General features: G+C 40.4%; 1 protein-coding gene across 10 annotated transcripts in view; it reads right to left on the bottom strand.

Moving 5' to 3' along the window:
• The window catches only part of LOC135503117 (glycine receptor subunit alpha-2-like), a 107,375-nt gene extending 99,267 nt beyond the window's left edge, over positions 1-8,108 (bottom strand). For 3 of the 10 annotated variants that reach the window (XM_064796465.1, XM_064796471.1, XM_064796473.1), the window contains exon 1: positions 7,681-8,104. The gene's annotated coding sequence lies outside the window, so the exon portion shown is untranslated. Of the gene's footprint in view, positions 1-7,680 lie in introns of all 10 variants that reach the window. The other 7 variants (XM_064796469.1, XM_064796468.1, XM_064796462.1 and 4 more) reach the window with 5 other exon arrangements.
• Positions 8,109-16,331: the final 8,223 nt, after the last annotated feature.

Genomic DNA, 16,331 nt, shown 5'->3' with positions numbered 1-16,331 from the left:
GGGATGATGGACGTTTGCCATTGTTTACATTAGTAATATTGAAAATTCATGTTGCTTATCGAGGTAAAACCGTAGATGATGTAGTACCTTAGAAAAATTACTGTTTTGTTGGTGAAAACCAGATAGTAAAATTTCTGCTCAGGGAAAGCTGTTGTTTTGGTGATGGACCTTTACCTGTGTTTATATGAGTGATATGGAAAATTCATGTTGCTTATCGAGGTAAAACCCTTGATAATGTAGCACTTCGGAAAAAAATGCAGTTTTGTCGGGGAAAACCAGACTGTTGGTCATTGATCGTAGACATTGCAGCCCCCAGAAAGCTGTACGGGCGAGAATGGACGTTCACCAGTGTTTACAAAGTGATATGGAGAATTCATGTTGCTTTTCGAGGTAAAACCCTTGATGATTTACACACCGTGTTGAATTTCAATCTTTAGGATATTGGGAGCTGACCTGGGTAATATCTCTTGCTAAAAATATTTATGAAACACTTCAATAGAGGGGCAGTTGAGAAGCCAGTTTGTGTTCTTCCTACTTTTTTAGAAGTGGTAGTTACAGTTCCACTGCATGTCTCCAATCAAAATCGCTGTAATTTGTAATATCTTGAATAGTAGGCCTTTTAATTCAATAAATTATCTTATCTTAAATTGTATACTGTCCATTACTCTGTTTTGACAGACTGCCCACAAGGATCACAGTGCTATTTTAGAAATTGGAACCGACGTAAATATGCAATTTAAACTTAATTCAGTTCACCCCATGTATCGCAATTTTGATTGAAATTGAACAGATGTTGCTCTGAGCATTCAAATCGAACTGATTGCAACCTTAGAGTTATTCTAAGATGCGACCAAGGGAATAATGGAAACCTGGTCAACACACAGCTTTCGCTGAAGGAAAGTCGACGGGTACTTGGATCTTGTAAATATTTACCTAGTGTAGCAATACTAATCAATAGATCAGTAATGCTTACCTCAATTTATCGGTAACAAAGTTGCACATCGCGGATACCTAGAAGATACTGGCCGGCGGTTGAGAGGTAGTTATCAGAGCTCCAGAATGCTACGATCAGGTGTGTTTATCTCATCTGAAGTGATTTTTGGTGTTATCTTTGGGAATTTACGTTGCGGATGGTGAACAAGCATATTGGTGATGTTCAGCAGAAAACCATAATTCACTTCGTTTATGTTTTTAGAGAGGCGACATCTTTAAATTGTGGAATCTCTGTAAGTCGGAGTTGCAGTCGGAAAATGTTCTCAAAAAAAGTAATCGCGGCTTTTAGTTTCGCGAAATCAAGTTATTTGCAAACTCCGCGTGTATCAGATGGTTGTCATAATGTGAAAATTTACCAGTTTACCATACACAACAATATGTTTGACTATGTTTGATATAAAAAATAGGACCACTGACTTGTGATTAGTAAATGAGCGTTGTATTTGCTTACGAAATGAACATAATTGAACACAATAACATTGTGTACACGACGCACCGATCGCAATATTGTCCAACAGCGTGAGGCCAAACACAATAAACGAAACGCTTACACACTTTCACTATTAGCAATGTGATGGAAATATTATATGTGATTGCAGTTCGTTCTTGTTATATTTGGTTATTTTCTAATAACAACATGTCTGGTAAATCAAGGGAAATGTTATCTTCATCTTCATTACCCGTGGGCGTCGTAACCGAACCGATATTGGATTGTACTGAACAGGCTCCTACGCGTTCACCAATGTGGGCTCATTCACTTGCCCACGAACAACTTGAAGGACCATACACGGCCTTCAGTCTTCCAACCGTCCCTCGAATATTCATACGTTCTGTTGTGGTTCTCCTCACACGGGATCGAAACTGGGTCCTATTGTATAGTATCCAACAACTAACTAGGCTACGAGGCTCTTAAAGTTAGGAAGGGAGACTTTTCATTTGAAGATGTTGACTCCGTTAGGATCAAATGTTTTGCGTGGTTTGGCCTCGTGACAAGAGCTAAGGAAACCTTGAGAACATTGGACACAGTAGAAGGCAACCTCAGACGCGGCCGACCAAAGGTGATTCGGAACGACGATGTAAAGGCATAGACAGGAAACGGGCCGGGGATCTGATCCGCCTCGCAGAGGATAGACAACTATGGTGCCACGTAGTCGACTGTACAGGGTCGCTTCAATGGCCGCTTGGCTGCAGGACAGATATACAGATAGATAGATATTATGTGCACACAAAGGCCGACCTTCCTTAATAGAATCTTTGATGGGCGGATCATGCATGCTGCACTAGCCGGTCCAAGGGCATCCATGACTCGTTAAAGGGACCTATGGTAGACACATGCACGGATGATGAAACATTCCTTACAAAATATATCAATGAATTAGGACATGACACACTACAGCGAGTACAGAGCCGGGATCAATAATCGATAAGGATCATCCTTCTCTTCAATGTCGACACTATTTTTACAGTGGCATAAGATCTTCTTGTATTCAATGGAAATCACCCAAGAGAATGATGCAATGTTGGTTAACATCGCTTTAGATCCGCGCCCTGTAACCTCGTCAATTTCTCCACAGTCTAGCTAGTGTGTACTCATGTCTCTTGAATGTGCATTACACTGCCGGAAAAATGTTGATTTTTTTACGTAAGTTACCAGATAGAAATGGATTCATCACTATGACATACAACATAATGGCAATTTTGTTTTAAAAAAGACGCAGCAGATATTATATAGATGTAGAATAGTGTTACTTTTTTGTTTTCATTCACGGCCATTCCTAAGCAAATGAATTGACCCATTTGAGCTGTACTGTCGGCTCAACACGATGTTCCCTGAACAACTCAACTAGACAAGCCGGATTGGATGATGGTCCAATGTTGTCACTACCACAAACACACCAGTGTGCGGATACTTGTCAAATATGCACTCAATTTAATCACGCAAAAAGCAGCGCAGTAGTACCGAACACTCTGGCTCGGTGATACAAGTTTCAAATCCTAATAAAGCACCACAACCACCCAGACACCTGCCCAACATTCCAGTAGTAGGTTAAAAAGCCATCCAACGGCGACAGCCCATTGCAGACAGACGCTGCTAGAGCTGTACTGCGTCGCCGCTATAGTGATGTTTAACAGCCACGCAGTGTTATGTTAGCATACAATCCATTGTCGCCCCAGCAATACCGATCGCAGGCAAACACCTGCTCAACATTCTGGCATTTGGTTAGAACCATCTGAAGGCGACAATTAATTGCAGACACTCACGATAGAACCTGCATCAGAAACATAGCCGTACAGCCAGATACATGGTCTGTAGCTCTAGTGCTATGCTAGCAAGCATACCATACCACTGTCGACCGGTTTAGCGATAGAGAGACTATCTCGCCAAGCAATATCTCCACGCTCGACAATGAGTGAACAATTTCAGTCGAGAAAGAAGTGATTTCCTCTTTGTGAACGAGCAATCAAAATATTCTCGCGGGGATATTTCTGATACATCAGAGTCGAAATGGAGAATGGATGATGTTAATGTCGGCATATGGTGGATGGGATTTAGTCTTGATGGGCTGAGATGGTATTTGTATTGATGATGTGTAGATGAGGAATTTGATGAAACTGATGACATGGTAGAGGCTCGAATGGGTGAGAGGAGTGTTAAGGCGAACGCGAAAGTCAATTCAAAAGAACTGGGTACATATGATTCACGGTGCCACTTTTCGCTCAGGTCATGACATGTCATGTTTTCAAGCCCATTGATAAACATGCTCGTGACAAGTGACTTGTGACAAGTGAACCATGACAAGTGACAACGTGAATCGTATGTAAACTCGATTTCGTCTATCTGTCATCTCAAAGATGGAAGTAAGCTTAATCCGTGGCAGTAGAACTCGGATCAAACACGTTTAGCCAGGCAATACCAACAGCTCATGAAATACACCAGCGATGACAACTTAGGGACTCTCATTATTGACGGTAGATATTACTGGACGACGTAGGTCTCAACCTCTATCGATGGAAATCCCAGCGTAATCTTGGTGGATTCCCAGTGATTGTTCTCCATCACAAGCCATCTACAGGACCAAATCACTCTATTACCGAGTGGATCTTTGGCATCCGGAACTCAATTATGACAATCACATGGGGATCACCGACATTATACCTATGTAAGCTTGTAGGCGATATTTATCCCCGCGCTATGAACTTTAACCTGCAGGAGCTGATAATGAAGTAAGATAATAGACATTTGTATGAGGTATGGCTATTTGTATTCGTGACAGAAAAAGTATGTAGTTTTTAAGAGATCTGTGGCATGGTCGAACTCGAGCGCTATTGTTCGAATGAACGAGTGTCCAGTGAACGTGTTTTAGTCAATCACTGGTCGTTTAGCATGTAACGTTTTGAAAGAACGGAACATTTCATTGGCTGCCGGCTTTCGCTTTTGTTTGCATTGCTCAACACACCTCGAACAAAGTAAACCTAATCAATGATATAAAAAATACCACTTCCTAATTAGGTCTTAGGTAACTAGGTGCTGTTGTGGGTCATTTACGTAAGTTGAAGGCTTGGCATCGATTTCGGGCTCAGAGAACTATTCATGCCTTTTTCCATTGTGTAACGTAAAACATTGTTCTCTAGCGCAATACACCACACACAGTGATTGTCTATATCATACACGGCAATAAATAACACTCTTTTTTTTCGAAGCTTGAATGGCAGCAAGGAAACCTATATATACGCACTCTCAGTTAAGGGTTGACCATTGGTAACAACATTTTAGCTAGAACTTGAAACCCTAAAGCAATTAGAACTACTTCAAAATGAGCTGCATGCCAATTTCATTAAGGGTGGGCTGTTGTTCTCCGGAAAACAGAGAATTGACTCCTACCCTTGTAAATGGCATTTACTTCGTGTCGAAAAAGTTCTAATTGCTTTAGGATTTCAAGTTCTAGCCAAAATGGTAGTGTCTATGGCTGACCATTAACAGGCTGTTAAGCAACATGAATGCAGAGCAAATGGAATATTGTTGTCTTTATAAGACTTGGACAGAATTGGTATGATCGAGGTCGCCGGGTCTAACATCTCAAGATTTGCAGCTAAGAAGGAAATGCCAGAAGTTGTATATAGCAAAGATGCAATTCATATTGAGCCTACAGGATGGACAACTTAATAATAAACAATCAACATGCTTTTATTACCAGCAGATATTTGTTGGTGTTCTATTCAACGCTTATAGGATATACTAGTGCAATATACAAACAAAGAAGGCGTTCTCATCAACTTGTTAAGCGATCATCGCGGATTAGTAAGTCGATTTGGCTCAAACAAACATCTTGCTGCAAGGCCACTAAGCAGGCTTCATCACAACATAACAAATAGATAGACAACTCACACGAAGTTCGTAGTGAGGTTAAAAAGCTTACGTATATCTACGTATTTTGCCTAGGCGATTAGTACAGATACTGCTATCGCTCAAGACAGACTGGAGGATGAATCACTTACAGTCCAACGACCCCCAAACCAATCTTTAAGAATATCATCTGATTGCTATGAATTATCATCGCTGATTATAAAAGATGGACGAACGACTAAATTGGATAAAAATAGAGATTGTATTCGACAGAATTAACATGTTATTACTGGACATCCTGGATTGACCATCGAAGGATATTCAGATTTGAATGTAATAGATCTAGTTTTAATGTGTTGTTTCACCAAAAACGTCTCGACTCTCCCGTACGTTGTAGTATTTTTGCTGGCTGGTAAGCGCTTTTAGCGTTGAGGTGGCGTGATAGCAAGACATCTGACCTTATGAAAGTGAAGAGAGTGTATTTTTCTGCATCCAGCACTCATCACTTGATCGACATCCATCAAATGATTGTTTGTAATCAATTAATCCTAAGTACCGATTAGCATGTAAATGCTTATTGATATTTACGCAGTGTTATTGCGATAACTGAGGCAATTGCAACTGTTCCATCGCCTGGCCGATTAAGAGATGCATCCAACAAGTTAGCAGATATCAGAGAGCCGGGTCATTTCTTATTCACCTTCAAATCTTCATCTTAAAGGTGTACGCCGTTTAGGTTTGGCTGGTTGCGTGGGAAAATAGAAAAGCAGTTATACACAGTGCCACGGTACAGTATTCATGCGTTCAAATCAGCGTCTAGATTTCAAAAGCAACTTGTTTGTAATCGCATCGTAAATGATAATGTTAGGAGTCATCCTGGCCAAGTGAAAGACGACGTTGGTAAATTAACTGTGATAAGCTAGAGTCTACAGTATTACGATTCGGTGTGTAATCTGGAGCAATTTCGAGTTAATTAAGTAAACACTTGACAGTGATTGCGCTGAATGATTATATCCGGCGTTGTGGTTAATCTCCTCTACAATATAGGTACCGCAAATATCCTTAGCTAGTTTTGTCATTTTGACAATTGTAATGTCAATTTGAACTTGAGCTAACAAAATATTCGTTTCACCAAGATAAATGAAACAAAACAATAAACTTATTCAAATCTTGGATTGAACATGTTTATCCAAGATTAGCTAGCCAGCCCAGAACCATATCAAGTTTTTTCAACAGAAGTTTTTCTTAATGAGAAATCTGCTCCCTTCTACGACACCGTAACATTCTTGGTGATTTGTTGCTTGATGGTTTTCGTTACTGAAGCAAAGATGATTGATCTAATGATTTGAAGGCCTAGCCAAGTTGCAATTGGTAGCTCTTTGAAACGCTCGCTACACCTGCATACGTCTGACCACCGAGTTCATTTCTTTTTATCTTACAACCGAGGTTTCGTAATCATGATGGCAATACAACTGTTTATCTTAGAGTTGCCAGACTCCAAACATTTTGGCAACAGATGCTATTTATTTTTAAATATATCTCAATGATAGATAGAGCCTGGACGGCCATACCTGAAACCGTAACCAAAATAGTGCTATTTTAAACAATCTCGCAACATTTGCTGTTTTTCATCAGAAGCCAATCTACAACTCTCTTTATAGATTCAGCCTTTCGTTGGTCTCGATGTACGCGTTGCATTTATTTCAGAATCATTTTATTGCTCTCAATAAAAGTGTGCTGTGATTTTTAATCGTGTTGAAGGTGAAATAAGATTACCGTAGCACGAAGCGTTCTGTAACTTAAGGAACAAAACGCAAGGGAAATATCAAGTTTGGCAGTGAGGTAAACATTTCGTTTGGTCTGTTTAAACCTTAACCTAAGCGTGGATAGTTACAATATCTTGTGAATGCTATTTCAACATCACCTATTACATAGAGCGAGTTAAAGTGGAGGCAGGGACTGACGCTAAGCAATGATAAACATATTTTTCATAGAATACTGAAAAAAATATGATCATCGTAAGCGATAGCTTAATGGAGGCGATCTCCTAACCACTCAACGTAAACAAGTGCCTAAAACGCCCAGTTAAGGAGCGATTTACATCGCTGCTACATACGATCATCATGCAAGAAAAGTCGCTCCTCTGCGGTGGTCATCACAGGTGACAAGCATCGGTGATCGCAGCGACCAGCAATCATTATCAAATCCAACGATACCGGTTTTCCCGCAGGCGAAATATCTTTCTGTCGCATAGTATAGCAGCGATTATAATCGCAGATAATGCAGTAATCCAAATCGCTCGTTAAAATGTAAAATGATTTGTCGATGTAAATCGTTCTTACCTTCTTTCCCGCATGTCACCAAATTGTAAATCCGATGGCTTGACGAGCTAAACGCGCCATGCCGAGACAGCCATGTCTTCAAACACTCCAACGAATTCTACCGCGCACACTGGTAGCCTAGCCTACATCCAGTTTATGGATCCGTGAGCAATAGCTAGCGTAGCTATGCTAGTCGAATGCTACTGCTTCTTTGAGTAGCAGTGTCGTGCTATGCTAGGCTAGTATAGGAATTTTAACACGATTTGTTACAGTACGGTCAAATTTTGATGTCTTTTTGAAAGAGATCATGAAATCATTGCTGAGAATGTTAATTCCCACCTAAACTAAATTTCCGTACCGCCCGCTATATAAGCGCGCCAGTCGAATATTTCGAATTTCAACACCGGCTCATTTGTCGTTACCTCCTCCTCGCAGGCATAGCGCGCCAATGACGTCACTCCCGCGAATATTGATGTGCGCTTTTTGAGCGGGTTATTGGTTCCAACATGAATATGCACGGGGCGTTTATATTATTCGGGTGCATTCGTTTTCACGACGGTTAACTTCCCTCTCAGAGCCGCATTGGATGGTTTCCGATGGTTTGGTTGGAATGTTAGACACGAACATTGCATATGTTGCTATTATTCGCTTCTCCAGCCGATAATACCGACACATGGTGCACGGGGGACACGAAGGAACATCTGGGATCACATTATCGCATAATCAATTCAGCAAAACAGGAGCAATTTAATACATTCATCATATTAACTGCAAAGAATTAAGTGCTGTAAAATTCAATTTAGCATAATAAAGTACAACTTCAGACAACGTAATGAGGCTGTGTAATTTTTTGTGTTATTCAACTTTTAACAACACGCCATTTCATTTCCATTTCATTTCCATCTCGTGCCCGGGCATGACTTTGATAAGGATACAGACATCTGGCACACGCCGAAGTACTGAAATATTTACCCGGCACCTGTGACAGTTGCCACGAAGGTCAATGTCCTCGAGCTCACTAGTTGGATCCTTAAACTAAAAGTGGCCCAAGCAGCGTAAAATGTACTACTTAATCCGATTTTGCTTTACAACCAAATTATTTTCACCTCTAAATATTTCATGACCCGATTGATCCGTGTGGCATTCCTAGGTCTTGTACGCGGTATGATATCATCGCCAAGCAAACTACGTCAAATTTGACCCAGTTCCAAAACAACGGCTTTACAGCTGCCTGAATTTCTAACAAAACCCTTTAGTTACTGTCTTTCATTCCTTTACATTCAGCTTTGTATCAAAACAAGCCAGATGATGGTGGTTATAGGTAGCATTTTTTCAAGTGTGTATCTGACTAATATGACCAACATGAGCTTGTCAAAGTATTTTTTATGGCTCTTGATCACCCGGAATTAATCGTCGGTGAAAGTAGCCATTGATTGGTCATATGAATAATGAAACAACCAACATGACTAATATAATGGTTAACGATTGATTAGAGGAATGTTTGTTTAATTACCACGGGCTAATTTTCAGAACGTGCAGTTACTCATGCAATGGGGCTAGAAGCAAAAGCAGCATATGCTTGGAAGGTATGTAGTGATATACAGTTTATGTATAGCCACATGAGCATGCGAGAGATGCTTTTAGTTTTGTCACAGGAAACTCGCATGTGAAAACATAATGTCACCCCACGACAAAAATACCATCCGGTGAATAAGTAAACATAGTAGTCTTTCCTTACTTGTATGTCAATACGTTATTTTCCCCTCGCCTCCAAGTTAAAAGAATTCGGGCCTAGCCCACTACACCTATTGTCTTTAAACAAAGCCAGCTCACACCTAAATTCCAACTGTTCTACTGTCTTATCAAAAGGTTATCAGGGCAAGTCTTGATAACATCGACCCCCATGAAACAGCTTTCGTTAGGCCTAAACCATCAAGGGTAGATAAACTATATGTCCGATTATGTTCCGTTTCTTGGAATGAACGCTTTCTCCTCAGAGCTGGCTAGTGTCTTGAACTGATGGTGAGCTCGCATTAAATTTGAAAGCGCAAACAAACCTACCACGTTTCTTTACAATATTGCAATCTGCACTTTCTCACGGGGTTTTTGTTTCTCATGTTTATATTTCCAACCCGATAAAACTAACACCAGCCACGGAAATTTATATTGACTTCGTGCCTGTTTTGCATAACCGGAAGTGATTTTCTGCCTGCAAGAAAACACCGGAAGTGACTTTCAATATCGTTGTGCTATATTTGAAAATCGGAAAGATTATGTCAATATGGAATCGATATGGTATCAAATCAATGCGAAATTCAATATCTGGTCCCGTAAACAAGCCATACGGCATGCGTACAGGGGGAGGGGGTCCGGAAATCAGGCTTTTCGTGCCCACGTACTTAGCAGACGGCTCCTTTTTAAAACAACATGGCATCCATAAAAAGTATCCAAAGTCAAACAAACAAAAGGTCAGATTGCGCTATTTGTATACACCAATGTGACAAATGACATGGGTGGCCAATTTAGCCCAAACCGTGCCAAGCATTCAAAGTGCCGCTCACCCCAGTTTGGTCGAAACTTGTTTTTTGGCCAAGAAACTGTCGATAGTTTCCCTGGACTGACTGGGGAATTACTCAGGGGAACTGTTGCTATTTAGCGACACGTGAGACACTGTAGGGTTATATTGATATCGCCAAGACTGTAAAGCTCGGGTTGGGCTTCCTTTACAATGTGACTGCGATACCTTGCGGCCTGGTCACGAAAAAAGACGTGTTTCTCCAGTCACTGAAACGCACGATCTTATTAACTTATACGGCTTCAACTTGTGACATTGTAATGATATAAAGTAATACGGTAGGGGAACCAGGTCTAGATTCTAGGGTTTCTAGAAAACTAAAGGAACCTAATTTAAGACAACAAAAGTGGTAGTTTCCATTGAATGTTTCTTATAGAAACGCCAAGACCACAGCTTACTTCACAAGTCTGCTCCACTAAGAACAAAGCTGGCGTTTAATGAATTGGTATTCCACCATGCGATTTCATCATGTTTCCAAGGAAGATAATCTGCATAAGAAAAATCATCCTCAGCATACCAGCGTAATTAAAGACACTGTGAGAATACATTTCGGCAAATCCAACAGTCCCACTATCTGTGGTGTAATATCAAGTATTATGCATTCCGGATAGGTCAGTTGTTTGGTAAATGAAGGACGTTAGTGGAGAGATGGAAACTGAACCTTACTGGTCGAGCGTGACCCGCCGGGTACTGGACAATGTATCCGACTCTCAATTCAAGGGTCATGGGTTCGAATCCCAGCCTGATGGCCATTTTGCCCCTTTCAGTGAAAACTCTGTTGAGCGCTGAAATGTCGTCAACCACTTGTTAACACCAAGCGCCTCGGTGAAGACCTATACTAGTGACTCGTTTAGAAGCACTTTAGTACAGATCCTAATCAGCAGCATCTTAGTCGATTTGTTTACTTGATTTAAGAAACTTCCCCCTGGCCTACTGAAGAAACCCCCGCACAGGCTCCAAAATCAACCCTTGTCAATTTGTTGTTGCGAGACGTGCCTCTTGACCCGGGATAACCCATGTAGTGTTAGAGTTTTTGTGGCCCGGGATTAATTAGCCAAGTCGAGATTAAAATCGATCAGGCCATTGGCCATGCGTGTCAGGTCCTGAGACAAGGGAAGTGATTTAGAGCTAACACTCGTTGTCTGGAATACGTGATGAGATGAGAACAAGTCCTCAGATTGTTACGGTTGCGTGTTGGCATTTTCCGATTTACTCTGAAATTGGTAGCTGAAACTATTAGGACCGTTGCCAGAAGCTATTGTGAAACATTTCTAGCCAACCCTTACCTTACAGGGAGACAGGCCAGTAACAAGGTTATAAGAGGGCGGTATGCCTAAACGACATCGTGTCGTACGAACTTTGTTTCTTCATCACATCTTGTTCATTGTATTTGCTTTGTGAATCATATTCTTACTCAGTAATGAATCACGATTATAGAGCATCATAATCATTCATCAAACTTTACTGTCTTTATGAACGCATTAACTTAATGGGCCCTGAAACTGTCCAGAACCGGATACTTTCCCAAAGGGCCGGTTCAAGTGCAAGCCTATTCCCTTCTGCATTCTTGCTTATTAACTGGCTAATTTCTCTAACACCTCCAGCGGCGAAAGGCGTTCAAGGTGATTTATGGCCGAAATCGCCGTCGAAATGTCAGAGTGTTAACACATAGTTTCCAGGAGAGTTATCCGGGATGAACACGTGCTTCTAAGTTTACGACCACTGGCTGCTGTAACTACTGCGATTATTAGTGGAGATTAAATATTTGGAAATCTGCTGAATGTTGGATACTTTCGGAGAGGTTAGATCTGGAATTCGTCACCAACCTCAACAAAAACAACAAAAACAAAAACAACAAAAACAAAAACAACAAAAACAACAAAAACAACAAAAACAACAAAAACAACAAAAACAACAAAAACAACAAAAACAACAAAAACAACAAAAAACAACAAAAAACAACAAAAAACAACAAAAACAACAAAAACAACAAAAACAACAAAAACAACAAAAACAACAAAAACAACAAAAACAACAAAAACAACAAAAACAACAAAAACAACAAAAACAACAAAAAACAACAAAAAACAACAAAAACAACAAAAACAACAAAAACAACAAAAACAACAAAAACAACAAAAACAACAAAAACAACAAAAAACAACAAAAACAACAAAAACAACAAAAACAACAAAAAACAACAAAAACAACAAAAACAACAAAAACAACAAAAACAACAAAAACAACAAAAACAACAAAAACAACAAAAACAACAAAAAACAACAAAAAACAACAAAAACAACAAAAACAACAAAAACAACAAAAACAACAAAAACAACAAAAACAACAAAAACAACAAAAAACAACAAAAACAACAAAAACAACAAAAACAACAAAAACAACAAAAACAACAAAAACAACAAAAACAGGTTCTAGGTTGGCCACTAGACATGTCAGACACAGTGTAACATCAGTCTACGCCTCAGTCTCCCGGTCACAGACCGGCTGGTCGCTTCCCGCGATCGAGAGGTCACCCCTAGCTTGTTTATGCCCTCAACTAATCACCACAGCACTACTTGCCGCATGAACCGGAACGGTCGGATCGGTTCCGAAGACTGAACAATTCCGATTAACATTTGAACATCCACTCTGCAATGGGGATGAAGAATCGCCTTCAAATGCCACGAGGTCGACTTCAGAAATGCCAAGCTGTTTAATTTCCTACTTATTTTCAATTTGAGACATTTTGGCATATTTTGGCGACAGAAATTGCATCGTGTTCAGACAGGCATGGCTTAGGTATAGGAAATATGATTTTCCCTACGTAGGACTAGGAATTTCAAATGATCTTAAAAGAAGATAAAAGGAGATACGGGAATACTGTTACAGACAATATATATGTTTATGTCAATGTACTGTTAGAAGAGCTATCAAAGTTTAATCGACTGCTGTGTGTGCTCATATACAACCTAAAATTATCTCCCTGTGTTAGCCTTTAGTGAGCATTTGTTACGTGCCACTATGGGTCGGTGCCGGTTGGATTCAACCGCCGAGACAACCGCCCAGGAAGGAGAAGAAGAGCGAGAATGTCACAGGCTATTCTTCTTTTGGTTAGAGCGACTAGCTGGCATGCAATGAATCGTGGTTTGAAGTCCCAATTGTCAGTCCAATACCTTCACCACTCGACCACGCTGCCCCTGTATCAGTCTCCCAAATTATCACCCAGAATTACTCCGACAAATATATTTGATTATGATATATTTTGCTACAAAGAAAGCTGAACCAAGCGTATCTAATGTTATTAATGTACGACCGAGCTTACATAATCCACAATGACGCCTCGCGTCGCCGTGGCACCGACAGACCTGGGTTTCTCGCGGTTGACATTTTCCGTAAACCCACTGACCTTATAAAGTGGATTACCAGCCACGATGGGACCCCGATATGTACTCTACTGCAGCGTGATAAAATGAGGAAGTGATTGTCTTCATCAGCTTACGTGAAAGAGGATTGTAATGTCAAATGCCCAATCTTACATCTCGGATAATAAGAAAATTTGGTCTTATGAGCGCCAATCTGGAAGTGAACGCTCTCAGAGAAAATTGCAAATGTTGCACAAGTGTAATAGGAAGCAGTTTGCCCAGGCGCTGGAGTTCGATGACCGATATTGTTACATGACTCCTAGAGAGGTCTAAAATGCTGACTTAAACCCATACAATAAAGATATATAGTTCCAAGAGTTGTTATTGGTTCTCTTAAGGTGATGAGATCAAGTCAAAAGCAAAAATCCATACCCTGTCTTCCACCTCGATTTTATTTCTAAACCACGAACGCCGTAACATTCACTCCGCTTTAGCTCTCGCAGAAAATTTTCTCCTCTTCTCAAATGTCAAGAAGGGTTTATTTTGCAAAAATGCACATCTCAGATCCTCTCAAGCGTGTGATATCAACATCAAAATTAAATATTTCTGGGAAGATCATTGTAAAAAACGTCCACGTGATCGATCATCGCCTTAAAACATGATTTCATCAGAAAAAGTGCTTGGTGAGATTATAGCGATGGCAAAATGAAGCTAATATGGAACGTTCGAGATCTCGATCAGTTAAGTGGCCACTACACTTGAAGTTTGAAACTTTGAAACTTTACCTTCTCGAAACAAAAAGAAGGGTAAAGTGTTGTGATAACCAATCAGATTGGTTACAGAGCATTTGATTAAAAAAACATGTTCATCTTGAGAAATTTAACTGCGACAACATGTCGAGGTGATAGCGTACGTTCAGTGACAAGCAAAGACTGATGGTTGAACAATGAATCTTCTCAAAAGAGCTGCTGGATATACTTGATAGCGTTTTGGTGCAATGCACTTTAAAATCATTTTAAAGAAGGATTACCCAACAAGTTTTGAAATCATACTCTTAGACCTAAGTAAGAGTAATGTGTTCGCCTGATGTTACGACGACTTCGTACTGAAATAACTGTAATTTTTAGACGAAATTCCATCACAACAAAGACTTGACAGATTTAATAATCTTAGTGGATTGTCTAAGTCACAGCACGTCTCGTAACAGTTGATGAGGTTGCTGAGCTTATTGAGGCAATAAGGATATTATTCTGGATGGATTCCCAGTGAGCAACCTTTTAAAATTTCCAAGAAGTTAATGAAGATTTGCAGTGCTGTTGAATTGGGTTTGGTCGTCTTTCTCGAAATCCTAAAACATACGGATTTAAAGTCATGTAAAAACATTATTTTCGAAATTTTACGCTCCCCTGCAGACCACCGATTGAATAATCACCGCTTGTTGCAGAGTTCTTCAAGTTTGAAGTGGTCGTGGTCTGGGTACCGGGGTGGTCGTGGTCTGGGTACCGGGGCCTTGTTATGGTAATTAGAGAGGAAACCATTCGGGACCGGCGATTCTTGGTCGTCATAGTGGGGTGGTCACGTTACCGGGGTGGTCGCCGAGCGGGGTTCCACTGTAAGTACTAAGAGTAATCTAAAGACCCTAAAAAACGAGCCCAATCCGACACGTATAATATCGCAGGAAAAAGCAAGTTATCGATTGCAAGTAAACACCACTTTAGAGCTGGATCTTTGCTTCTTCGCAAGGATTATGTTAGGTCATGAAATTGTCTCAGTCGTTCCTTGATTACCGATGGCTCATATCCCCATGGGGGCCTTTCAAAGGAGTCTTGGCAGAAAATCAATGGAGGATCGATTCGCGACACTGGCTGCGAAATCATCAATCTTCGCCTTTTTGGCAAATTAAACTTCTTGGTAAATAGCGGGATGTTCCTGCCTTTTTTATACGTTTGGAGTCGTGTTGAATGAATGGCGATCCAAGGAAATGTCGATGGCATTTTTGAAAGGTATTGAACAGCACATTTGCTGGGTACTATAAACGGGTACCGTACATGCCTATATGAGCAGCACCTTCCCAAGGGTATTGGGCGGTATTTTTGGAGGGTGTATAGTTTGCAGCAGCAGGTTCATAAATAAACACACTTTAACTATAATTTATTTGCAAGGGGTCCCAGAAAATTTCAGCATGCATTCTAAAATTTCCATTTTTAACAGTTTCGATTGTATTTTTCACTAATTCCGAAATATTTAGTTGTCAGTTCCTGCTCATCTCCAAAATATTTGTCAATTGCTTTCCGAGGCTGGATTCATCAACTTCATGGTAACACGACAGTCTTTCTACACATGGATTTTCTCCAGGCTTACGACATCGAGTAAGTGTCAGCGTTGCCTATGACATGTTTGATTGGCCCGAGAAGCGGATATTGCATATTCAACAATCACGTGACTCGTCATTGGCGTTTACTACACCAGGAACAATCTAATTAATATCTCCTCGAACTTCACGGTCCTTCAACGCACACATATCTGAGTTGATATAAAGTGTTTTCATTACACAGTTTCGCCTTCTAACTTGGCATGATTCACTTGTCACCAGTTAACTGACTTAGGCTTGAAAACACGACGTGAGGGTGAAAAGTGACCTCGTGAATCGTATGTAGCCCGCTCTTTGGAAATGACTTGTTCCTTCTTCATGTCACTCATGAAGAGTGACACGTTAGATGTGAAAACGTGAACTC

The sequence above is a fragment of the Lineus longissimus genome, chromosome 19, assembly GCF_910592395.1.
Source record: "Lineus longissimus chromosome 19, tnLinLong1.2, whole genome shotgun sequence".
In the NCBI taxonomy this organism is placed as follows: domain Eukaryota; kingdom Metazoa; phylum Nemertea; class Pilidiophora; order Heteronemertea; family Lineidae; genus Lineus; species Lineus longissimus.
The sequence above is the reverse complement of the archived record's forward strand: the minus strand, read 5'-3'. Positions and strand labels throughout refer to the sequence as shown.